Raw genomic sequence first — 26,522 nt, forward strand, 5'->3', positions numbered from 1 at the left:
ATAGGCATCCCTGGTCATCTCACTCGGAAGTATATCCACTGCCTCCCCAGCTTCAAGCCCTGGGCTCAGTGTGGGAGTGCAGGGAGCAACCCCTTTTCCCTTCTGTGCTAGGAACTGCCAGCAGACATATATCACACTTTTTGACAGACAGCCTTGCCCAACCAAAACTCAACAGCCCAATCTCGCATAGACCAAGGTGGCCTTTTTCACAACATTGACAACGGTTCAAAAAGATAAGGCTAGGAGTTCTCATTTCCCAGGAATCCATCAGCTGCTCTTCACTGTAGCTTGGGGCTAGACTTGAATCCACAATGCAGAATTTCAGATTACAATACTTGACTCGCATACCTAAGTCGGGAGCACTGATACTCAAGGCCACAGGTGTTTAAGGTCAAAGAGGTTGAAGAGCATCTTAGTGTGAAGCTCTGCAACCCAGATCGATCCAGAGCTGTCTTGTCCCTGTCCAGTTCTGTTCAGCCACAGTCTGTTTTGGAGGGTACAGAAACGACTGAAGGGAGGTCCTCTCAGCCACTATCCTGGTCCTCTTGCTCCTCTTTTTACCTTTTGACTGCTCATTGCCTTCTAACAGTCAGGTCCCGATTTTGCAGCACACTAGTGATGGCAGCAACAGAGAAAGCAGGGAGATGCTACCAGCCCTGTACCGCTACAGAGACATCGCGTGATATGCTGAGCATTTTCCCACCTGCAAACAGACCAGCTTACGCCGACAGCTATGACATCTCTGGATTAAGGATTAGATACGACATTTTCAAAGCTCTTGTTCCAGTATCAAGGACCCAAATTTGGTGTCTTTGAGTGGTCTGGGGACCCAAGCACTGATATGTCTTGGTCATTTCACTCCACACTTCAGGAGCTCAAACGTGCAATTTTAAGGTTTTCAGAGAAATTGCAAAAGTGATTTAATGGCTCATTTAAAAAATTAAAAATATTTACCATGAAAAAAGGTGTCCAACAACCTACTGGGGGTGGGGGGCAGGAAGAGGGGAAGGGAAAAGGTAAACAAATCAAGAGAGGCACAAGACCAAACTGTATTCCAAGCACACAGTGGAAAATGCAAGCCAGTGCCAGCAGCCTGATAGTCCAAATTGTCTTTCTATGCACCGACCTCTTCGGAGAAAAGGCAAGAATTTAAAGGAGCATAAATGATAACTGTACGCATTCTGGAAGCAAACCTAAAAGCACTGCCAGGAAAAATCACCCTTCTCGTTACAGAGCCATTAACACATTCCCTTCCCCTCCCGCCCAGGCAGCAGCGCTCACACCCGCAGGGGCAGGGAGAGCGGGAACGCTCCTTGCCCGCCAGGCACAGCCATTCCTCCGGCAGCAGAGGGATGGGCATTCAACCTGCGCGGCAGGATAAGTGCCCATCGCTGGGAAAAGCCGCTGCAACCCGCTGAACGCTGGCACCCAGGTGGGCACGGAGCACGTGAGCGGAGCAAGCATGGGAACCCACGGGGGTTCCCAAGGCGCCGGTCGCTTGCTCCTTCCCCTCCCGCACTGAACGACAAGCACGCCTTTAGGTACTGCCCTTCAAAGACCTGGGAACTACAGAAATTGTCCTAATTGCTTTTTTAAAAATCACAAACTTCATCTCTTTGCATGCCACAGATGGCTGTAATAGCAACAACAGTTTCACCAAAATACCAGCAGCTGGATCCACAGACAACATAGATCTGTGCAGCCTTTTTTTTCTTCGTTCTTCACTTTCTTTTGTTCTTCTTTCTTTCCTATATCCCCACTCACATACTCTGTATTATACTTCTCCTTTCATGCCATTCACTCAGCCCTAGTGAAATGGAAGTCATATTCATTTTGCACATCCCCTTTATACCAGTTTTGTTTAGACACTTTTTCTGGCCATCTTATATGCTGATTAGGTCTAATTTGCACTGATAATCAGGATTGCAAAATCTGTCCCCAAAATTTCCAGTCGAGGATATCCTTGCCTACCCCAGCTTTGTATTTGGCCCATTTGCCGTAGCCTTTACAGGGTCGAGATAATGTCAGTATTAGGAACAATGAACTAAATGTTCTTTAGCGCTGATGAAAATCCTGAGAAATTCACTAAAATCAATGGAGATATTCCAGATGAGGGAGGTATATGGCTCAACAAAAATAATGGAACATAAAACACCCACAGATGCAGGAGAAGATGTTGTCCAGATGGTTAAGCTAGCCTGGTGTCTGTCATGAACACGTCCCTTAACACCCATGCAGAAACCTTTTGCACTGTGGCTTTAGCCCGTAACACTTATCTCCCTGTCACTGGCCCAAAACTGATGACTTTTTGGCTCATGCTGACTTTCACTGGGTGAAAGCTTAACCACTGATATTACCTAGAAAACATGTTTGGGGGGATGTTCAGCAGGGGTACCCCGAGTACCCCTGCTAGTGAGCTCCAGAGCAAACCCCACCGGCAGGGTCAGAGGGCTGGCTGCAGAGGGGAGGCTCGAGGCAGAAAAACTGGGGCTGATCCCGCCGCACTGGGACAGGGTGAAGCACAGGGTGAAGGATAAACCAGCAAAATAAGTAAAAGGCTTATTTTATCTCACAGTATTATTTTGGTGTTATACCTTCTCTGTCCTCAGTAGCATTTACTTTGGTGTAACTGAAATGAAGATGTGGTCCATGAGAACTGGAGGACCCTGAGACCAGCTGAAATCAGAGGAAACACCCCTTTACTCCACCAGCTTAAGCAAGTTTCCAGTGGGGCAAGTCAGCACAAATACCATGGAAGTGGAAACAAATCCCTGTACAGAGCTGCACAGATTTTTCACAATGACTTTAAATCAACTAAACTTTCCAGCAGCTGAGAATTTGGCCAATAACCTTGGCTGGAGCTGAGCTGACCTATATCTGGCTGGGATCCTGCCTTACAACAAGTCCTCTGCAAATCCTCAACACAGCACTAGACCCACCTGCACTGAGTGTGACAGGCAAGCAGCTGATGGGATGGAGTCTGAAGTCGAGCCAATAGCTCCAAACAGAAAGCAGAATGTTGGCTGCAGCTGCAGAAAAAAAGGATACACCGAGTTAGTCGTTTAACCACCAGCCCACTTTGGTCTAGTGCACCTGGACTAGAGAGGTTAGCTGGTGGACTTTCGCATTTCCTCAGGGAACAAATATCTGCATTTAATGTGCATGCTTTGCTCAGATTTGTCTATCAGAACATTAATCCAGCACAACAAAAAAAGAAAAATCCAAGTCACCAGCCGTGAGGCTGCTGAAGCCAGGCACTTTGGCTACTTCAGGGAGTTTACTAGGGGTGTATAAGTAAACATGAAAGGCTCAATATTGCAGCAGTTTAACAAAGTGCTAGAATCCCTTCTGAAATGTTTATGAGGTGAAAAGAAATAAGGAACCTCTGCAAAACCAACTGACATTTTTCAAGTTATGAGGCTTCCTATCTTGCAAAGTCTATTACTTTACATGAAGATTTTGATTTAAAAACTGCCTTTTTAAGCTATGCTGAGATGGGAAGGCTGCTAGGATTCTGGGCTGACATCCCAGGAACCACAGTAGATTGCCTGGTATTCACAGTCGAGTTTTCTAATAAGGCAGTGCACATTTCCAAAATGTCACTGCACAAGTGGCCATGGGTGAAGTTATTTTAAGCCAGTGGTTCAGGAAGGCGCTTAGACTTGTTGTGCGTGGTCCTGAACCGACAGACAAGCATTCCTTAAACTTTCTTAAGACCCTGCTGTGAAAAGAGACTTTAATGGCAAAGGCAGCTCCAGGATCACTTACTGGAAGAGATTTTTATCACTTGATTTTTCTCCTCTTTGTAGTGGTGTCAATTAGAAAAAAAAATAGTGAAATTCAAGGAGTTAGTCCTTGATAAAAGCAGACTGAAGCCTGAACTGAGCCATATAAAGCAGCTTCTGCCTTACAGCAGTGGTATTTTCCACTGATAATCTGCACTAGAACGGGGGGAAACTAGAGGGAAACACCAGCTGGGGCACCCCCATCTGTGAAAGCTCTTTCATCTCCCTTTCAAACATCACATACTCATGGACAGCTTTGAGGCAGATGCATTACAGCCAACCAGGTTGGTTGGTGTCGTGAACAGTGTTTATACTGTTGGGCAGTGATCTGAAAGGCACTTCCAAGGAATCTCTTCTGCTCCTTACTTCAAGGCTCTGAAAGGCACATATCTTCATTCCACCACCCCTCAACTCCTCTTTCCAGGAATCTGGCTCCTTTCTGTGTTTTTTGCCTTCATTTCTCTTCCCTGAGCACTTTACAGCTAGACTTAATGCTCATCGAAGTTGCTACTGTGGGGGATTGATTCTCTTTTCCCCACCGGACCTGTGCAAGATCTTTCACCCACTGTGGCTAAGTCTTTGACAAAGACGCTCGTGAAGGTCAAAATGTTTATGTTCTCTATGTGTGAGGTAGAAAATCCTAAAAGGCGGTTCCTAAAAGGAACTTGTTCCTAAAAGGAACCTCCTTTTATCTCCGTATCTCTGGCTAAACAGATGGTCATGCTGCTGCTGCCTGCACTTCATGCCCAAAACAGACAGCAATGCTGAGCAATCTAGAAAAAAGAACGGTACGTCCTTGGTCACATGTAACTTTGTGATTTGGGTGGTGGATAAAGCCCCAGATGTAATGCAAGCATCACCCAGGTCCTGGAGTTTGCAGGCAGGACACATACACTGAGGCATTAAAGAAAGCAAAATACCCTAATGGTTACAACCAAGGGATGTTCAGAGCATACTCAGTACAGAAGGCAAAAATAACAACCAAACAAAAAAATGTTTCTGAAGGGAACATGCCCACAACCTTCACTGGCAGAAGGTTAATTCACTTCAGACAGTTACACGAGCCTGATCTGAACCTGGGCTGGTGGCATTTCAAACGGTGCTGCTGCCCCGCCTGAACACCACAGCTCCTACACGTGGGGTGGCTGTGCAAGGAACGTGTACGGTGCCAGCACAGACCTGGCTGTCAGGAACATTATAGTCCCCTGCAAAAGGGATTTCTTGAACCCGAGAGGGCTCTGTGAAGAAAGCCTAATCTTCCGAGACTCATATTACTAAGCGAGTTAAGAGAACAAAACTTAGAACATTGCCCAGCAAAGATCCTGCATGTGTTGGTATGTCCTGAGTAACTACGTGCACAAGACTGAGGAATTTCTTTTTTCTCCCAACTAAATCTTCTCCAATTATTTCTACTGCCTATTTTTGCATTACTTTGGTACTTCAGAACCTTGTCCCTGAACTGAGACCGCATTGAGTTGGGCACCTCTGAAATTAGTCGTCGTTTACTCCAGCCATGACTAACCCAAATAAAATAAAATTAAATCTGCAAAACTCTGCAAGCTCCCTGTTTGTCTGGTCTTCCTAGAACTTAACATGCTAAATCTTAGTGCTGAACCTTGGGGCATCTGCCGTTTGTTCCTTAAGACACATTGAAAATAATTTAATTTCTTTTTTTGTCCATTACTCAGTATTTTATCATTCCTTCCCGAATACTCAACTTCTGTAAGAACATTTTGTGACTGACTTTGTCATAGGACTAAGGGTGTTGTAAACAAATCAGATCAGCCAGGCCTCCTTTAATTATTGTTTTCCAACAAAGAAAAGGCAATTCATTGTCATTTATGGAAGAAAGTGCTTTAAAATTTGCTCTGGTGCCTTTCTCATCTGTGTAAATGCAAACCCTGTCTGCCTTCTACTAAGGAAAATAAAAAGCCAGAAACAGTGAAATTCTTTGTACTAATGGAAAGGACTACAGGAGATGTGTGCTTTGGAGAATCAAGACTTATGTCCCACCCATACTCAAGCACTGCGTGTGCGGAGTCGCGGTTGGTACTGAAAGGACGCAGCAGCAGCAGAGGAGCGGAACCCCTTCAGGACACCCTCACCCCCCGCCCGTGCCTTGCCACCCTACGCGTTTCTTCTTGGACAATCTATATTCGAGTTTTTTATCCCATGGAAAATGAGCTTCCTGTCTCCTTTTATTCCTGTTTCTACTGCACTTCAGTGAAACGTGTCTTCTATTCTGCCAAGAAATTTAACACAAAGCGACTGGAGAGTGGACAGCAAAAATGACACACTGAAAGGCAAAATAATAGCTGCAGGGACCGTGTCAAGGGAGCCATCAGGAATATTTTCATTCCTTTTCTAAGAACTGGAATCTCCTACTTCGGTTATTACTTTTTTTCTTTTACGTTGGGGAAAAATTATCATCTGAAGGAACAATTCCTCCTGACACACTTTAAAATTCCCTCTTACTGTCAGACGAGGATTGAAATGTCCCATTGAAAGTCGCTGAGAGATGACAGCTGCCTCTTAGGAACTTCTGAGAATCCCATCTCTAACAAAGATATCCACTACATTTACAGCTGGAAAGGTTAAACTGACTCAGCAAAAGAGCTGTGATTCCGGGACAGATTTAACACAGGATTGGAGAAGAGGAGGCTCAGCAGCCCCCAGTTACCACCACTGGGGCACAGGGTGCTTTACCTTGCGGCACGGTGGTGGGAGTGCGGCCGTACCATCCCTCCTCCTCCGCCCAGGTCTTGCTACATCTGCCTGACAATCCTACACAGGCAAGCCAAGTGCCACAAAAGCCACTGGGACCCTTTCATGAAGAACTAGCTAGAAAAAGGAATTTCTGATCTGTGAGAAATTCCAACATTTTGAAATTTGTTTTTCTTCCAAATATAAATGAGAAGCCAAAATTCCATGGGCCATGTGGAACAGATCTCCCAGAGAGGAACAGGGGGAAGGAAATGGAGAAGATTAAGAAACTTTATTTTGAAAGAAAAAAGGAAAAAAAAAAATCCTGCTGATACTTTTTTGATGAACTTTGCCACTTACTAACTTCAGTGGGGACTAAAACAGACCCCAGAGAAGACCCACAAAGTCTGCAGCTCACTAGGAATCTCGGAGAGATGTATGAAAAAGAAGCAAAAAACTAATGATCAGTCAAGGTTGATAGTCAGAAGCACACTGATAAAGAAGTTATGTTCAAACTGGTCACACATTTCAAACAATTCACATATATTCAATATTTACAGACAGCTATACAACTCCTCAAGGGGTCCAGTGAAGCATTTAAGTACGGTTTTCAATTTCAGAATGTGTATCCACACTGAAAATATTTACTCAAGCATGTCCAGTTATACACTCACGCAATTGCTTTCCTGGCCTGGTTCCTATTCATTCTTAACCCAGGAACGTTATTTTTACATTATCTGATACAACACCCTACTGATTTCTAAGCCAGTCTCAGTCTCAATTTCAGTTAGTATTCAGTCCACTACTTAATTATTTAGCCAAAATCTCTTGATCCTTAGTATCTAAAGTCAGCCCTTTAAAGATACAGAAATGAAAGGTACTTATCTTTCAGTGAAACAGAATATCTCCAGTTTCCTTAATCATTGCTGTTGAACATCTGCTTCATTCAGCTTTTACAAGACGCGTGAAATCCTGGGATGCTCATGGGCATAGCAATATGCATGTTCCTGACAGTCCTGACTCCACTTCCTCTCTTCTATCATATGAAGTGGCTAGAGCCACTCAAAGAAAACTGTTAACATTATTAATTTGAGAAAAATAACCTTTACACAATGATCTAGAAAAGACAGACAACAGTTAGAACATAGTTTGCTACCGATAACCAGGTGTTCAAAGGATTAAGGAATGATTATGGAAAATGTCAGATGAAGGTGGCAAGTTGGAGTATCTGTCCAGAAAAAGGGCAGATGACATTGAGGGTCAATAAATGTGAACTGTTGCACATGGGAAGAAACAATCTTAAATACTTCTACTTCGCCTACACAGCAAAGGGCTCCGAGCTGACTGTTTCTATTCCAAAATGAGGACCAAGAGGGTGTTTGGCAGAGTCTGACCTTCAAAATGATTGCTGCCAATATAACAGCTTGGGATCTTCAATTGAAAATGACAGGAAATAGGCTCAAAAAAACAGAAAGGACTTCTTTGCAACCAGTGTGTATTTAAACAGTGGAACTCCTCACCAAATCATATTTCAGATGCCAAAAGCTTACACAGATTCAAAAACAAAACCAAAAGAAAATCACTCAAGGACTATTAAGTACAAAATATTGTGTCTGATTCTAAAATCCCTCAGCCACAAATTGTTGGAGGCTGGGAGAATATTTGAAAGAAGCGACAAATATGTTTGCAGTACTGGCCACTGCCAGAGTGAGTATCCTGTCCTAGACAGATGACTGGTCTGACCTGGTATGACTGTTCTTGCACTTTTATATCACATTTTCCTGTTTCCTTGTTCTCAGAAAAACCTAAAAATACCCACTGAAATGATCATAACGTTTACATACACATACCATATTTTGTTCGACAGACAGAGTTGGCACAGAAAATTTCAACCCAAAGACTTACAGCTTAGCAAATTTATAAACAAAGACAGGTAAATGCTAAATGTTTACAACTTAAATAAGAGACGGCGCTATTATCCCTACCTTTAATTCAAAACATATATTTGGAGTTCAAGTAGACAGTGGATATCAGCAACTTAGGGTAATACAGAGATTATATAACTACCCCTGAAGTGAGCTTTGTATATTCAAGAAATTTAGAGTTAATCTTGAAGTTCAAAGAAACCCAAATATGCTGAGATACAAAAACACATACGTATTATGCATCCAGACATAGTGTGGTAACATTTGCAATGTTTCCCACAGTCTAAAAGACTCTAGTGGTTTTAGAGATATTCTTTAGAGTTAAAATACAGAATCCTAGTAAACCTGGTAATATTCATCAATTTGGTTGGAATTGCTCATGTGCACACGTACATGCAATATCTTTGTTTGAGAGGCCAGCATCAGTTAAATTTAACTGCTTCCCCTGTGGACTTAAATCAAGGCTGGATACTAAATTAATATATTACTCTATATAGCCTGTTTATAAGTCATTCTTGTTTAGCAGTTGCACCTTTTCCATGTAGTTCAGAATAGAAGCTGCCTTTGTTCTCCAGCACAATCTCTACCATGAAAGCAGCAGAAGAAAGTAATTGCATTTAATAGGCACCACCCTTGTTTAATAGTGTATAAATATCCTGGTGTCAGTCCTATGCTTGGCATACAAGGCAAGGTTAAACACATTAAACATCTGCAGCTCAACGAAACGCCGGTGAAATGCTGGAGGGGATATAATAGCCATAGACAAGTACAGAAGAAAGGGAAACACTAATGATGGAAGAGCATTGTTTAGGATAGTATCTAGTCATAGAACGATGCTTTAAAAGTAAGCATAGGGAAAATTATGTTGGAAACATTTCCTAACAGGAGGACCTAATAGGCTGTGGAATAATCACCCAAGGGAGATGGAGGAAGTCCTTTTGACTGAGTCATTTCTTTCTGGACTGGGCAAAGTGTTAAGTACACTACAGGGAAAAAATGTACTGGTGGATGGAAAGACTATCAGGTCTGTTGCTCAGAAGCCTAAGACATTTCTGTTCTCAACAGTAGCAGTTTTATTCAAAACAAAACCAGACACATCAAAAACCTTTTTAATTGTGCGTGAAGAGATGAGTGACTTCTGCAGTCTCTCCCACCTCTTTCTCAAATCTAATGTATTACATGTATTTATCACTTCTTAAATTGCATTTCCAGAACAAAGCTTTCCCCTTGCGTGTTCCCAGATGTGCAGTCACGTATTGCCTTTGTCCATCTGATGCTGTGTAGCAAGAACGGATGCAGCTTTATCAAAAACCTGTCCTGATCAGGGTCTTGCCAAGCATGACTAGTTTAATGTGACAGATTATAAAATGAAAGGAGAGTGAAAAGGGAGGAATAACAAGTGCCAGGGAAAGATTAGATTCTCCACACATTTCTGCATTTATTGACCTTTTCTTCTTCGATAAACCATTAGTTACCCAGATTTACAGCTCAAGATGGCAGGCAAGCTGTCAGGTGCACTGTTTAGGTCATTGATGATCTTATGAACTCTACTGGAAACTGATTTCATTAAAAAAAAGTATGTGACTTGACATTCAATATTGCAAGTATCTAACTGACATTTTTTATTGCTGCTTGTACAATTCCTTTGTAATTATTGAGATATCTTTAATCATTTCTTAGGCCCTCAAAAATTAGAACATCTCTGAGAAAATTGCATATGAGGTACCAAAAGCCAGTATATAGTATCCATGCTGAAAAGTCATTATATGTGAGTGCAGTTTGGCATCAGTGGACATAAATCTATAGGTCGATACACAGAAAAGCAATGTTTTATCCTGAAGTTTCCTGAAGGCTCACTTGGATGGTTTTCTTTCAGCAACTTCTACATCAAAGTTTTTAGTCATAAATTGGACTTAAGTTGCAATTTATTCACGCATAAAATACCACCTCTTGGATTTGATACACAGAGAAAGTAAAGAACCTAACTACTGCTGGCCAGCAGAAACACAGTTCAACACGCAGGACACCGGTCTGAGCAAAGCTCTGCTTTGGGTTTTGATCCGTTCATAAACAGTATGAACTGATGCAATTGTCTACAACAGTGCAAGCAAGATTTGCTAACCTTCAGACCTACATTTCTGAAGGCAAAAGCTATACTATACTTAAAGTAACGGAGCAATGGAGGTCAGTAGCTTTATTCCGAGATCTGAACCCACACTCTCACTGTGCATGCACTTTATTCATTACATTAGTTGAACGAATGTAATTCCAGTGATATACAAGATCCCCACCATTGGAACTGGGGTAAGAGTTTGATCATAGTTCAACTCTAGCATGTTGGAGCCATCAAAACATTTATCTTGTTAAAACACTTTCAGGCTACAGCAGCCTAAGAAACTCTACGTCTCTTAAGGAACTGCTCTTGCCACCTGGTAATGCTTTCCAAACACAAGCACTTAGAGGAAAATAATTGTCATGCCTGTTCACGACATAAAGCCAGCATGCAGTGTCCTGACCTCAGTGCGATGAGGGAATAACACCATGAGAATCAACACAGCAAGTCTGACTGAGGTAGAGCTGATCTGAGTGAGATCAGGCTGGCCTGGTTTATTTCCCTTCCGTCAGTTAGATGCAGACTTTGGTAGGCATAAAATCCAGCTTGGTCCCCGATTCCACAGGAACAGGGGCTCGTCCCAAGAGAAAGCGCGTTATGGAAGGCTGTCCCTCTTTGTGCTGAGTTAGCGGCTCAGTGCAGCTACAGCTGTAGAGGAACCTCATCCCCCAGGGCTTCAGAAGGGACCCTCTGCACCAGCCACACCTGCCCCTGGAAGGGATTCCTTGTTGAGGTCTTCTAGGCTCTAGCAAGAAAGGTGCAAGTGTCATTTATGACCTTCAAAAAGCTAAATTCAACAACCAGCCACTAGCTCTGCACTCAAGTCTGTTGAACTTTAATCTCTGTGGCTGTTTAATGTGGCCTGTCATCTGTTTTAGTGCAGTGAGAAGAGCTGAGTCTAAACTCTGGGACTCCTATTGCTGATGACAGTTCCATGCAGCTCTTGTTTTCCTCATGCTGCAAGACCTGACTGGCTTTGGCACATCCTGCCTAACTGCTGCTGACTGATGAGGAAATATTTACCTTGAGCTGGAGCACTAAACACCTCTTCTATGGTTAGGAGAGATGTCGCTTTCTCCATGGTGGAGTGGTGATTAGATTGAACCGTTACCTCCATTTTCCACCTTTGCCGCAGTAATTGCTTTCCCGTGTGCCCCTCACTGGACAAACGAGCTAAGGAAATATTCTGGGAACAGCAAGGACTTTTGAACACCGTGTAACATGAGCACGCTGGCTTTTGGAAAAGGGGTTGTCTCTGCATACGTGTGACTGGAAGTCTGCTATTCCACCCTGAGGCGAGAAATTAATTGCTATCACTGTGCTCCCTCTTTGCCATGCATACATCTGGCAAGCCCTAGCCCATGGCCACCATGTAGGATCAACATCTGATTATGGACTTTTTTATGGCTAATACTTTACACTACTGTTCCTGTATTTCAGAGGAATATTACTTGCAGGGCAGAATAGGTCCCTCAGCCTCCATTAAAGGACAAGGGCTTTAACAGGCAGCATAGATTTTACTTCTCTGCGCAGAAAGATGAAGGTGATAAGCCAATCTTGCTTGTATGACATGCAGAAGAAGAGCAAGGTGGCCAGAAGAAGCTAAGCTCTGTTCCACCCCCATGGCAGGGGAATTAAGATGGTCCATTGCACCTGTTTGCCAGTCTGTTTGTCCATGGCCACGTGCACCTCAGAAAAGCCTTAATACCTGAAGTGGTGTACCAGCAAGGTAGGAAGCCCCATGTAATCAGGATTGCAGGGACTCATGAAATCCAGGGAAGCTGGACCACAAGATATTTTCTTATCCCTAGTTTCTGAGTCTCAGAGAATTACTGCACCTGAGCTGAGATGGGCTGCAGTTTTAAGCGAAACACAGGATTAAATTATCACTCACTGTGGTCCCAAACACAAATCACAGCCCTGCCATGCCAGAAGCTGTGTAAACAGAACAGAAAGACCCTCTCCTGTCCCACAGCCTTACAGTCAACAGAGTCGGGCATAGTCAAGGTTAAGATTAAGATACATTAAGATTACTATGGTATTTCTTGTTTGTGCATTCGTAGTTTACAACGGGATAACCTGCTTCAGTTTAACCTTCCTGCATCGCAGACTAAGCTGAGCTGTGTTACATCCCCGCAGGCTTGGAGTGCGCCGGGCAGACAGCATGTGGGAACGCGTTAAATTCTGGAAGGCAAATGCACGTCTGGGTACCTACACGTACAGACAGACGATAACACATACAGGACGCGAGCGTTGCATTAGAGACATCGCGCACGTGGCAGAGAGCAAGCAGAAAGCCAGGGAAGTGTCTGAAACTGGCATGCTGGCTGCCACCTCGTTCAGGAGCCCCAAAGGCATGACTTGTGCTTCCCGGTTTACCAGAGGCTGAGCCTCCCCAGTTCCAGGACTGGTTCCAGGCTGAAAAGCTGATGTGGTGACTTGCCTTTTCTGGCTGACAAAGGGACAGTATTTCCTTGCTGATGATGATGGAGACAAGGTCCCTGAAGAAAGGAAGGAAACACAGCATTCCCTTTCTTCAGGGTCAGAAGCAGCCAGCCTGCCTGACTCATCTGGATCCAGAAGACAGAGCATGGCACTTCAGTCAGGAGCTCTAACTACAGCACCCACAAGACAGAGGAACTGACCTACACTTGTCTTTTTGCGATATCACGTGTGCCTTCCAACGGATAACCTTCTTGCCATACCCACATGTTACAGATGGAAATGACCTCTGATTTAAGGTTCCCGCTCCAACTCTGAATGCCACATCACTTTGAATTTGCTCAGATCTTCAGACAGTGTGAATCAGCATAGGTCTACTGAAGCCTGACTATTCAACACTGGGTCTGTTACCTTCACAGAAGAACATTGATGCTTAGTCCATAATGATGCCAGGGGCAGAAAAAGACGTATTTTTTTATGTTTTAAACAAAGTTAAATAAATTCTTTTAAAGAGAGTCACTACATATCTTAGTTGGCACAAATCCTTCAAGTGTGGCACTCCCTCAGTGATGCACTCCAAATCATTTAAATGAAATGGTGTTATACAAAGAAATGCTGCAATCTCAGGATAAACTGGGGTTGATATAAAAGTGAAGTCTGAGAGAATGAGTCCAAGAATGAAAGAATGCTTAAAGCAACTAAAGGGGAAAAGTAAATTGGAAGTTAAATTGGAATCAGCTGTGGCAGGCAAATATCCCTATTATTGAAAAGGCTCACAGGATTTTTAGTAGCCTAATAATTTTGATAACTTCCTCAAAATGTGATTATTTTTGATGGAAAAGAAATGCAAGTTCCAAATTTTTGATATAATGCTAAGTTTTCTGCAAAGATTTAAAATACTCTTTCCCTTCCTCTGTGAAAACAAACTTACTTGTTTTCATATTAATCAGCTTTAAGATTTGAAAAATTTAACCCAGCTCCTTCTGTATTTAATTTTCATACACCACACAAAGAAAGAACCAAACCAACCCCAACAAGTTATGTATATGGAAGCCTCACAACAGCGCTTGCTTGAATGTCAATAAGAAGCTGCTTGTACAAAAGATGGAAAGAAACTTCTGAAGACTTAGTAGACTCCTAGAACACCAGACCATCAGATCCCAAGTTGATCTCCACTGATAATGTGCACGTTTTGCTAAGTCAGCACCTGTTATCTTGTGTTAGGCTAAAACAGAGGCATCCATTTTTAATACATAAACATAAATAGAGAGAACCCCCCACTTCTCTTGCTAGGAAACCAAGGAAATTATAAGAAATCTAATTTGTGAAGCTGCAATATCAATCTCACATGAGAGTTGATTTTTCTGATTTACACGACTTGCACATTTGACTACTTATACCCAGATGGCAAGAAAGAGCTCATTTTCCAGCAACCTGCAGTGGAAGACAGAAGGTTTAGTTTCTGGTTTTCGGTGTTCCTTCCTTTCCTGTGAGGAGTCTGACCCAAGGAACCAAAAGAGGATTTGTACTGGACTCTCCATGACTTCAGATGGCCCATGGATGGAAAAACCTTCATCTCAGTTAACATTAGCTCTCCAGTCCAAGCTTATCCAGGTTCTGATGGCAGCTCATTCCAGGTGGACACTGGAGCGCACATTGCGCAGCACTGATGACAAGCAAAGTTTTCGGGGCAGGGAATGAGACACAGACAGGCAACAAATCCACACTGTGGAAAATTCTCACCCTTTTTTGAAGCAGATGGGGAAAGGAGAGCAGGAGACAGCACGTAACATTTACAGAGAGAGTTAATGTAGTCAAGGAGGGTTGTAAACTGCTCTAAGACTTGACCAACATCATCAGATAGCTGCCTGCTTATTTGGAGGAAGAGAGCTGCTGCCAGCTGAGAGGGAAGAAGGTGTAGATGACAGAAGCTGCAGAGATACGAGTAAGCAGAGAGAAAGGGGACTTTTGATTTTCAAGGCTGGGCAGAGGCAGTGGTTAATAGCCATGGTGCCACACTCTGTAATTCTGTTAGCCTCTATCATACCACCACATTCAGTGACTCTTTCCCAGGTTAAAGGGTCACAGCCTGTCCCATCGGCCCTCAAAAAGGAACCATTCTGTTCATCTGGTCATCTTCAGTATCCTTCTGCAAAGCCTACGGCGGCTGTGAGCAGGACCCACACATGCCAGACTCTGGACTCACACGGGTGCCTGCAGCAGGCCACTGAAGAGCGACACAACTGTTTTACTGCTTCAGTGTTGTTGGCAGGCTCGTGGGAAGGGTCTGTGGGAGAGGTGGTAGCCACAAGTATGTACTGTGAATGGAATGGAGGCACCACAAGAACTTCCAGTATGGAGACAGATGGAGTGCGCTACCCCACATGGTAGATGAGCTATGCATACAGTGCCTTGGTTGCCTGTGTTGATCTTTGGAGTAGAAATATCTCCTTACTAATAAATGGCTGCAGCATGCTTATCGAGTGGGGCTGGAGGAGAGGAACGTGACGTCTCTCGCCACACACACACATTAAAAAAACCCTTCAATCATCAAAGCATTCTGTCAGAAGTAGAGGGAGGAAGATCCAAACATAGGTAACATCAGGATTCCTTACTAGGCAGAGTTCAGTTTATTTAAGATTGTTTTTGCCTGGATGTCATTGAACTTTCAAGAAATCTGCCAGAGCTGTAAAGGGAAAATATAACTTACAGTACGAGAGGAGTATCCTTCTCTGTGTTGTCTTCCAAAAGCTCAAGGGCTGTGATTTTATTAGAACACTACTGTTGCAAGACCACAGAGTAATACGCTGACATTTTAAGCTGCATTTAAACCTGATATGTATTTTTAAAACGGCATTTATATTCCATCATAAACTGACACTGGACAGAACAACTCACTGTTGCCACCGTGACTGCACTTGAACTTGAAATAAAAAAGGCTCTACTATGTGGAGCATTGCAAAAAGCCCTCTTCCTGTATCAGGGTCTATCCAGGGTTTTGCAACTGTGCCAGTCTTTCTAGTTTCTGACCACCTCCCTCTAAATTCAACTACAAAGCAAGTTGCCAGTAGGGTTTCTGGAAGCTTTAGCTTCTTTCCTTTCTCCAGGTACAGGGACCAGTGAATTCTCTAGTTACAGAGAGAGGACACACAACATTAGGGACTGCAGTGTGGGGAGAAACCCAGCCCTTGTTCAGTTGCCTTGTCAAAAAAGGAAGCTCCTGCTGCATTTCATAAGGATGATCAGACTCTCTGTTGGCCTTGTATAGCAGTTCTCCTGGCCCCGGGAGCCCTTTAACTCTGTTTTCTTTGCTCTCTCTCATCTGCCCCATCTACAGCTGCCAGGGCAGTCTGGTGGTGCAGTACCCAGTGGGAACTCACATGGTCGGAATAGGAAAAAAGAACAGAAATAAAGTTGGTTAGAAATGAGATTGTGCAGCACTGAGAAGACTTTGTACTTCTGGTACTGACCAGCCCCAGAGACACACCTTTTCTCTTCGCAGCATGGATGCCCTCTACATGCCTCCTCACACATGGATTTCAAGGTGCATGTTCTTAGAGATATTACTTACTCATCCTGCATTAAAAGCATGAGAACTAAACCAGGAATCACACTTACCCTCCTAAGTTCTCTGCAGATACAAACCACAAAACTCGTTGATGCCCAAAGCAGCCTGCACTGTTACACACACTTTGGTGAACTACAGAGTTCAGGCTGGTATGAGTCCTCTCTTCCTTTGTGTAGAGTCAAGCAGGTACATGATTTCCTGTATCAGAAACTGTCTTCTGGTTGTGCAACTATACAATGAGATCTCGACTGGCAAGTAGAGTGCTGGGACAATACAGCAATTTCAGTACAACAATAAATACATAAGAGATGCTCGAGCCACTGTAACAATTGTGTATACAATAAAAAAGAGCTAATAATCTTGTAAGACCTCCTATGCCTTATTGCTTAAGCATTCATCCTGAAATGATAAAGGAGATGTTCCTAACTGAGACATAAAAGTAATATAAAATGGAACATCATGGCCACTTACATCATATGCAGAAAGGAACAGCACGACAAACTTGGAGGGCTGAAAACCAGATCCAAGTACTATTTCTAAAGAAATTGGAGATGCTCTCAGGATTGCTGTCATTCCTATTAATATTTTCTGACATTCTTATTTCAGTACTCCCAACAATTTAATCCAAGGAACAAGATCCACTGAGCAATGTGGTCACATACCTATCAAAGCAAGACAGTCCCTGGACATCAGTCTTATCCTCTTGACAGTGTATTTATTGCTGCTAATTGCTTCCTCACTTTACCTGTCCAATGAGACAAATAATCATACTGTCCATCACAAAGCCAAAAAGATTACAAGAAAAATGCTTTTAAAAATATATATATATCTTATAGCATAAGCCTGGAAAAGGAAGAAACTTCACAAGGGACAGAAGAACCATTCAGCAGATACATGACCTAACAGAAGAACAGATTTGTCACATGAATAAATGTGGTGTATTCAAAAAAAACCCCCAATCTAATACTTCAGAAAAGAGCAATATCCCCTTCATGGCTCACTGGTACTCCCTGAGGAATTTTGGAAAACATTCTAGTAAGACATGCTTTGGCTGATAATATCATCGGGTTGCTGGGATTTGATTTGATGTTTTCATTCTTTTTTCTTTTTGGTTTCTTGTTGTTTTGATTTGTGAGAATGAACACTTGTCTCAAAAACAGGATCTTGGTTACTGAGGAATCTGTTTATTTCGGGCCCTTTTTCCTAACTTGGTATCAGTTGGAACCACTCACTGCTCTCGGTATTTTAGGGGCCTAATTTTAGGTCCCGGTTTTTCAGATGTTGGCCAGAGGCCCCACTCAGTGTCTCTAGTTAGAAAAAGTATATTGTAAGATTTGCTTTTTTCTCTGATGAGGATCCAAAGCTTCTGAAGACATACAGATTTTTTTCCATTGAGTTCAGGAGCTCTAGGTCTGGCCTCCTGCTTGTGACACCAGTTGGTTTGAGCATCTGTGAAGGACATGAGATGGACACTTGGCCCTGGATTAACTTCACTTTACGCACTTGTTAAGTGAAAAGCTGCCTCTGGTTAGCTGCCATACATCTAGTGTCTAGTGTCCATGGCTGCACAAGCTGGGACAAGGCAATTCCACTGCCATCAGGACCCAGCATCCCAACACCTACACAAGGCAAAGAAAAGCCAACACAACACAGAGAAAACAAGAGACTGAAGCCCATCCTCTCCTGACCGACTTGGCACAAAGTCTATGCGAGTTCTCTGCATCCTGATTCAGCTCCACACCACCACTGCCACAAGTGCAGCGAGAAACTTCCTAGGGATTAGCTTTGCATAAAAGGATCTGCTTTTTGATAAGAACAAAACTTTCCCATAACAAGCAGACGTTATCTTAGATATCAGTGGGAAGTCTTACTCTCAAGAAAAAGATATCGGGGCTGGCTTCTCATCCAAAAGCCAGATCTTTAAGCAACCATGTCTCCCCCAAGGCACTGATATTCTGCTGGAACTTCTCTACTGCTTCATCCTCCACAGTCTCTCAAGCTACACCACAACATGGGTCAGGCCCCCCGGGACATGGCTATGCTTTCTCCTCTCACCAGAACACTGGAACATTCCACAAGCTAGAAGATCTCATGGGGCAAGTGAGTCTCTCAGGGCTTTCCCCATGCATTGGCAGCACTCACTGGTGAGGGTCGTGCTTGGTTTGTGATTGCCACACAGAAGCTGAGAGCTGTTGGCAAGCTCAACCACCTGCTCAGGGGTGCTCACTCAGGACACGCATATACCAAGTATGGAATTACACTAAGGCAGGAAGACAAGACATGTTTAGAGTGCAACTGTGTTTTAACTAATTTACCTGCTGCTATTTTCCTTTGTTATCGCAACCATCATGTCTCTGAGACATCCTCTGTCAGGTTGCTCATATGCCACAACTATCTTTTATACCCCCAAACACGAGACATATGGGCCACTGATAACTAACAAGTGCTGGGAAGGAAAACATTGAAGGCCCCTCTTACAACCAGAGGAGAAGGGGTGGTAGAGAGGATTATTTGCACAGAATTCAGCTTGGGTTTTCAAACCAGTATTTATAGGTTTGGAAAGAGCCAAGAACAAAAACTTTAAAACAGTTATTAGGGGGTTTATGGAAACTGGATGAATGGATGGTTTCAATGGGAAGCCAAATAAATATAAAAAAGATAATTTAAGCCTGGCAGGAGACCTTGAGATCTTGAAATAATAAAGCTAAAAAATCCAAGAAAATAAAGCTTTTGAAAAGTGACACAAAACCTCTGGAGTCCAGAACAAACCCTTCTATATTAACAGTAGAGATGCTGTGCTTGCATCAAGGGACAACAATTGCTACGGTACCACCTTCTTATTAATTATTATTAACACAAACTATGCTGTCCTATGCATCACACTCTCACCACAGCAATACAGTCAGATAAACCATCCACTAAGCACAAAGATGGCACTTGAGAGAGAAGCTGGAATAGTCCAAAAATAACAGCAAGTTATATCCACTGAGTGGCTTCTCCCACTTTGCTTTATCTAGTAAGCCATGCATGTGCATTTAAGTCCTTAGATGGTCACGACGGTGCCTGCACTAACCACAGAAATACCCCTGCAGTGGTGACCCCGTGTTATTTGGAGCTGTGTCTGCAGAGCTTCTGTAGCTGGACACCTCTCAAAACCAACCTACAATCCATGGGGGAAATGGAAAAGCTCCTTGCTCTTACATCCCTTTTCTAGAAAAATCAGACACCTACTCAAAGCAGTGGCTGTGGATTCTTTGTACCTGAACACCTACGGTTTAAATGATGCCACAGTCCTTTTGTAACCACAACTGTTGGGAATGAGCAGAAAGCCAGACTCAAGGACAGAGCTGATAATCCTTATGACATGAACAGGTTTTAAAGGTACACTTTTGCTGCCATTAAGAGATGTTTGAAAAGTGTCTTACAAAAACAGTAGTAGATGTAAGTTGAGTTTTATTAATTTAATTAACTTAATAATTGAGACATCCTCAGTCTATAATGCACTGATAAATAGGGGAAACTGAGGCAGAGAACAGTGAAGAAATTGGCCAAACAGTGGGAACAGCAGGAATCAACCCAGAACATCTGACTCATGTGCTTGTGCTCATTTGGCTAATGCTCCTTTCACATAAGCCAAATCCTGGTTCTAGTCTCATGGAAGCCAATGGTAAAACTTCCATATATGTGAACAGAGCAAAGATTTGAGACTTCAGTCTGTGATCTGCACTTTATAGGTTTGTGCCTTTATAGATGGGGCAGATATTTCATTCTGCTCTGTGGTTCAGCCAGCTGGACAGTGCTATGTATATTTAGGGCACAAAGAGAAAAATAAATAGCAATTAAAACCAAAAAATCCTCTTTCTTCCATATGGAAGATTTTAGTATTTTTAATCGCAAAATTACTCTTCTTCATTTATGGCACTTCCACAGAGAGATCAGTTGCTTGCAACCACGAGCAGCAACAAAGGCTGAACTCATTCTCCCAGAGGTCTGCTACAGCAGCCTGGCAGCTCCCCACGGCCATGGGAGACAACGGCTCATCCCCACCTACAAGAGACACCGCTATGCTTAGTTATCTCTTCCGTCACCTTCCGGCTGACAGACATGCTGTGGGCTCCTGTCAGCTCGCAGCAGCTAAGCAGGGCTCAGGTCAGGAGGCAGAGTGAAGTTTTCAGCAGGAAAACGGCTGCCACGGCAGCCAGATTAAAGACCTTCTCACCTTGCCCTCGCGTGATGCTGAAGCAAGCGTCACAAGGGAAATACCCTTCTTCACAGGAGACACAAAACTCTATTCCTGACCATTTGGTAGGATGCTGGTTGACTTCCCGTCTGTATGCCGGGGTTCCCAGTGTGCATCTTTGCTGCCTGTTCCACAAGCTGCTCCGAGGTGGATCCAGATGTCACGTGCCAGCACTGTGTAACATCTAAAGCAATGGTCTGTGAGCTGTACCTCACTGAAGCGTTGAGCATGGCCTCTCTGCAGGAAGGGTTACAGCTACTGTCTCTCCTCCCTGCCCTTTGATGTCTGAGTATTTCTCCCAGGGAACAAGACTGCAGCTTTGGCCACCTCCCCTTCAGGGAGCAGAGAAATGGGGAGCTCAAACTCTAGCTATATTTCCTGAGACCTAGCCTTACTTAGGCTTTTGTCAGCCATTACATGCTCTAAGTCTTTTCTAACCTATCAGCAGCTGACTACTATTATCATTGAAAAGAAAGCAGCAAGAAAGTTTTCAAGCTCATACAGGCAAAAATGAAAGATTGAAGATCTAGTCCCATCTATACATCACCTACAATGGAGGAAAGAAAGAGGAATGGCATATTTGATCAAACTTACCTCTTCTCCAGTCCCCTCACTCCATCAGTGCAGAAACACTGAAGGTTCAGTCAGGGGTTAGCTGCACAGAGCTCTACCTTCCCAGTGAATGCTCAAGTATTTTATTCCAGCATATACACCAGTGACCACCACCACCTCTTGGCCATAGAAAGTGGAGAATAAAGAGTCTGTTGTGAGAAAACCCTGATAAGAATGAAAAGCAATGTCTGTTGTAATAATCCTGCTTTGTGATGCTCATTTCTGAAATTTTCCTTTCTAGGGCAGAAACTTTCTGTACCTTGTCCCTCCTCAGAGATGGTTTGTGTCTCCTTTCTTTTGAAAAGGCTCCTTTGAAAATTCTCCTCAGTCAGTTTTGGGAGGATGAGCAAGGCATGAGTCTTCAACCAGTGATAAAGAAGGAATTGTTACAAATTTGGGAGAAAACTATCATAAATTACACATTTTAAGAAAACTTAACTGTCTTAACTGGTACTTTTTAATTAGCTAGCTATAAACTGCCAGATACACTGAATCCACATCAGTCAGCATCTACATCAGTTAAATTAGTTCAAAAGAATTTGTTCAAATGAATTGGCTGTATCTGCTGTACTCTCAAGTACCTTTCCAAAGAAGCCAAAGAGATAACTGCTGAACTAGACATTTTCTTCCTGAACAAGGTATGCAGAGGAGGGCTGGCAGGCTGCTGCCAGGGAAGACCAGGCTTTGAATATTTTGTCCGAAATCAGTGTTAGAGAAGTCTGTAACCACACAAAAGAGGGGAATTCTCTCCCTGGCATAGGAGGGAGGGGAATATGTTTTTGTCTTGTATCATAATTTTAATTTCTACATATTTAATTTGCATAGTCCTAAACTCTAATCAGCTAGGGTTATAACGAGCAGCCCTCAACTCAACCACTTCGGAGTTACCCTTCTTGAAATAAATACAACCGTCACAACAGCACACGGAGCCAAAAGCATCACATTTTACTGTGTTGTGCAGCCCTGCACCTCCCAGACATAGAGAAGGGATGCATCTGCTACTTGCTTGGACAGTCCATTCTAGGCACCTTCTGGAAACACCAAATTGAGGTCAAATTCAGTGTAACTACTTGCCCCAGCCAATCTGGTAAGAAAGAGGAGGCAGGGGCAAGACTGCTTTGTCTATAATGGAGGCAAACAGAACCGAGAGGGAACAAATCCTTACTGCAGACAAGACTCAGTCACCGATAGATCACATCAATGATCCTGTTGTACACACTCTCTCCTGTTCTCATAGGTGAGGCTCCAGTAAGCTTATTGTCTAGGTTTGGCCCCAAAATTAAGATACATACAGGCACAAATCTCCCCCTTACCTCTCTGCTCCTATATGCAGGACACTTGAGGCAACCACAAGCAACTTCACTTGGGTCAAACTGACTGCTTCATGAGGTGAAGCTGAATATAGTCCCTTCAAAAGGAACCTCGACCCTGCAGGTCAGCAGGGTGGAGCTGGCACAAAGCAAAGGGAAGTACTTGCCACCTTAACCGCTCTTCCACAAAAAACGCAATTTCATCCCATCAATTCCCAGTTTCCCAGAGTGAGGAGGTGTAGGTGAGAACACCCTCTGCCCCAGGGTAAATTGTTTCAGTCATCTAACAGTTCAGACTCCAACAAAACAGGGTGCATATGTGCAAACACACAAAACACTAACCTCCAAATACTCCCAAACCCAAATGACATCAAGATTTTCTTTAATTATTGTATTTTTAAACCCTTGATTTTCTTGTGGTGGGGGCCTCAGAACCATTGGAGACCTTGGGGGGTGGAGGGGTGCCAAAGACAATTGTGGCCTGGGAATATTTGCCAGCTGGACTATGAGATTTCTTTTTGGTTCTCAATTCTTTTTTTTTCTGTTCTCCTTGCAGATTCTGCTTTCTGGCTCGCTGGGATCTGCGAATGCCCAGCCTTATGAACTGCAGACCTGGGCTGTGCTGGGGTGTCAGACTCTGAAACCGAGAGGGCTAATGCAACACTGAGCAGCAATCTGATATATCTGGAAGCCTGTCTTTTCACAAACTGCACGCACTAGCCACAATTCCTATTGAACTTTGAAGGCCCAGTTTTGCTCCTGTTTACACCCATACAGCTTTAACAGCTACTGATGATTTATGTGAGGAATACGGTTTGGAATCTGGGATTCATTTCCTATTCTAAAGAAAGGAAAAAAGAAAAACACACTTTGAATCCAGCTATTTTGCAGGCTGAAATTCTGTTCTGCATTTTTTCCTTTCAATGCCACAGCCTCCTCTGCTCTTTCTGCCTACTTCCAATTTTCAAATGAACTGCTGAGATGCTGAAATTCAAACTACAGGAATACTACATCATATAAAACAACCACATAGACTGTGTTGGTTCAATATCTTCCTACCTACCCTTCCTATATCAAAGCAAAATCCCCTGGTTGCCTGACACAGCAAAGAATACCTTGCAAGTGCGACTGGAATTCTGCCCAGAAGTGGGGAAGTGCTGCAGGAGCCAGTCCCCAAGGCTGCTGCCCACCATGAAGATGTACAAGAGCGCCTTGAACTCAATCCTCAGCTGAAGTGCCAGCACAAAGGACCAAGAACCATCCTTTGAAAACAGCTGAGAATACGGGATGTGATGTGAAAGGTGCTGATCTGCTCCACCTGGCAAAGAGGCAGCACTATCTACCAGCTGCATACAGAAAGGGGAGTCGGGAGAGGATTTTGAATCACATGGGCCTCCACCATGAAGAACAGTAGAGAACAAAACCCTTTTACATATTAATCATGAGGCACCGTCAGCAGCAGAGGTCTGAGAGGAACGGCTCAAGCAGGAGGACATTAGAGCTGCTAATAGGTAGTAACCACACAAAGGTTCGGGAGAAACTGCGGCTGAAGGAGATCAGCTCCTGCATGGAATCTCATTAACATGAGCTACCTCACCAGGGACTGAAAGGAAACACACAGCCCTCACAATCTCAGAACAAGACATGGGATAGCATAGGAGGGCAGTCTGAAAATTCCCACATCCTGCAACTCTTGCAAAAGACTCGTGGCCACTTTGTAATCAGTTACCTGCCATGTCCTTTCTTAACTTTCATCTTTTCCTTATGAGTCAGCTCCTGCAGTACCCGAAGCAAAATAGATCCACAGTTCAGATAGGAGAGATCTTGTCCTATACACTGGTTTTATCTTTAGTAACCAGAGCTGGCCAGCTATCTAAAAACCAGATGGGTTTTCACAATCCTGTTAAAGAGCAGGGAAGTAAAGACTTACTGGAAGGCAAAGTCTAGAGGAGCGTTGCATAGCACAGCATGTGCATGTTACCCCCACCCCAAATTTTCCCCAATGACTTTTCAAAGCTTGATCTATTAACAGGACACAATATGCCAAACACTTGGAACCCGTGGTTGTCTTTGGAGACTTTGTCTTATTTTTCATCCAAATTAACGTGTTCTTCTGTAAGCCTTACTGACAGTGCCCATTTCACAAGACTTTAGTTGCTCCTTTCAGAAAGAAGGAAAATTATCATCTGGATATGCCACAAACATCAAACGAGGAACAGCTTGCACGAACAAAAGCAGAAGCACGCTACATGTGCCCTTGTCCAAATTATTTGGCAAACAACAAATATACTAGGAAAGAACAGATAGATGAGGAAAAAAATACGAGAAGCTATTTCCTCCCAAACATTGTTCTTAATAAATAACTTAACTCACTTTGCTAAGAAAAATTTGACTGGAACATGGTAATTAAACCTTTTAAAACTTTGATTTTTGAGTTGCTCTTCATGCACAGCTTTTGTCAGAATTTAATTTGTTTTACTGGATTGGCAGACCAGAATTATACTTTATCATTGCACTAGTAAGCAGCAAACTTCCCATTTGCTCACTATTCATCATGGGCGAAGACTTCTTCACTGGTACATACATCTGCCCACACTGAAATGTTAAACTGCAACTATAGGCTAAGATACAAAATGCCCTACGTGGATAATCAGGACATAAACAACCAGAGCAGAAGTCGCTTGCTAACCTCCTACCACTCTACATGAGAACAAAACTCAAAAGGCGGCTTCCCCTCATTTTTCCTTTTCCTCCACTCTATACAGCTTCAACATACACAGTTTGACTTGCAGAAGCTTTTAGCTCATCCATCTGGGTCACCTATATATGGATGACACCAGTAGAGGATTAAGCAAGAATCAGGGGGTTTGCACTGCATGCCTCTTGAGAGCAAAGCACCTAATGGCAAGGCTAGGCTTAAGCACACAAGAGGATTTGGACACGCAGGTTCCATCAGCAGCCAGTACACCCTAAGTACTGCTGCTGCTTAGAAAGCAGACTTCCCTACCACCTTCTGGGTCTTTTTCTTTTCCTCCCCCCAGAACTGTTGTCAGAGGAAGGGAGCTCAGAGCTTCTTCCTCCCTACCAGCAGGTCGGTTTTGCTCTGTTACATTAATGGGAATTGCAGGTGTACTTCAGCCCAAATGTTAATTTCTTCAAACAGCAGAGAAAAGACTACATGCACTTGGGGAGGAAGAATATACATCCGTTTGTGCAATCTTAGCTTTCAAGGGGAAATGTGCAGTGGAAAAAGACGGAATGATAGGGGAAATTAAATTAAAATGCAGGAATAAGAATATTAGTAACATAAGGGAGGTTTTACCTGTGGTGCTGGCCAAAATGCTTTCAAGATGCTCAGTGAGAATACACGGGTGGACAGGAAGCCCAGCAGACTATCCAAATACAATGCTGAGTTGGAGGGTTCTGGGGAAATTGTCCTGTTTCTACAGTCTAGGAGAACTTAGCTGCTCGGCCCAGCTCTGACCTTGGTGGCTCTCTCATCCCTTGTTTCTCTGGGTTGGCAGGAGCTCACCGCAGAGCCTGGCAGGACAGCCCTTCAGGCATTCCTGCAGTATCGCTCAGCTCTGCTGCCAGATGGTCTGGGGCATGTTCAAAGGCACCGCGAGTGAAGAAGGGAAGCAGGGCAGCACTCTGGACGACATGGCATGAGTGCGTTCTGGTAAGATTTTCCTAGGTACTGTGTGACAAAGAGCGTGGGAGGTTGTTTCCACTTCCTTCCAAGCTGTTTTCTCAGATGGACAGAACTGACCTCCCCGAGCCCGAACAGACCCCCACCAGCCTCACAGAGGGCAGTCACTCTGTAC

The sequence above is a fragment of the Phaethon aethereus genome (assembly GCF_964289735.1).
Source record: "Phaethon aethereus genome assembly, chromosome: 9".
Classification (NCBI taxonomy): Eukaryota; Metazoa; Chordata; class Aves; order Phaethontiformes; family Phaethontidae; genus Phaethon; species Phaethon aethereus.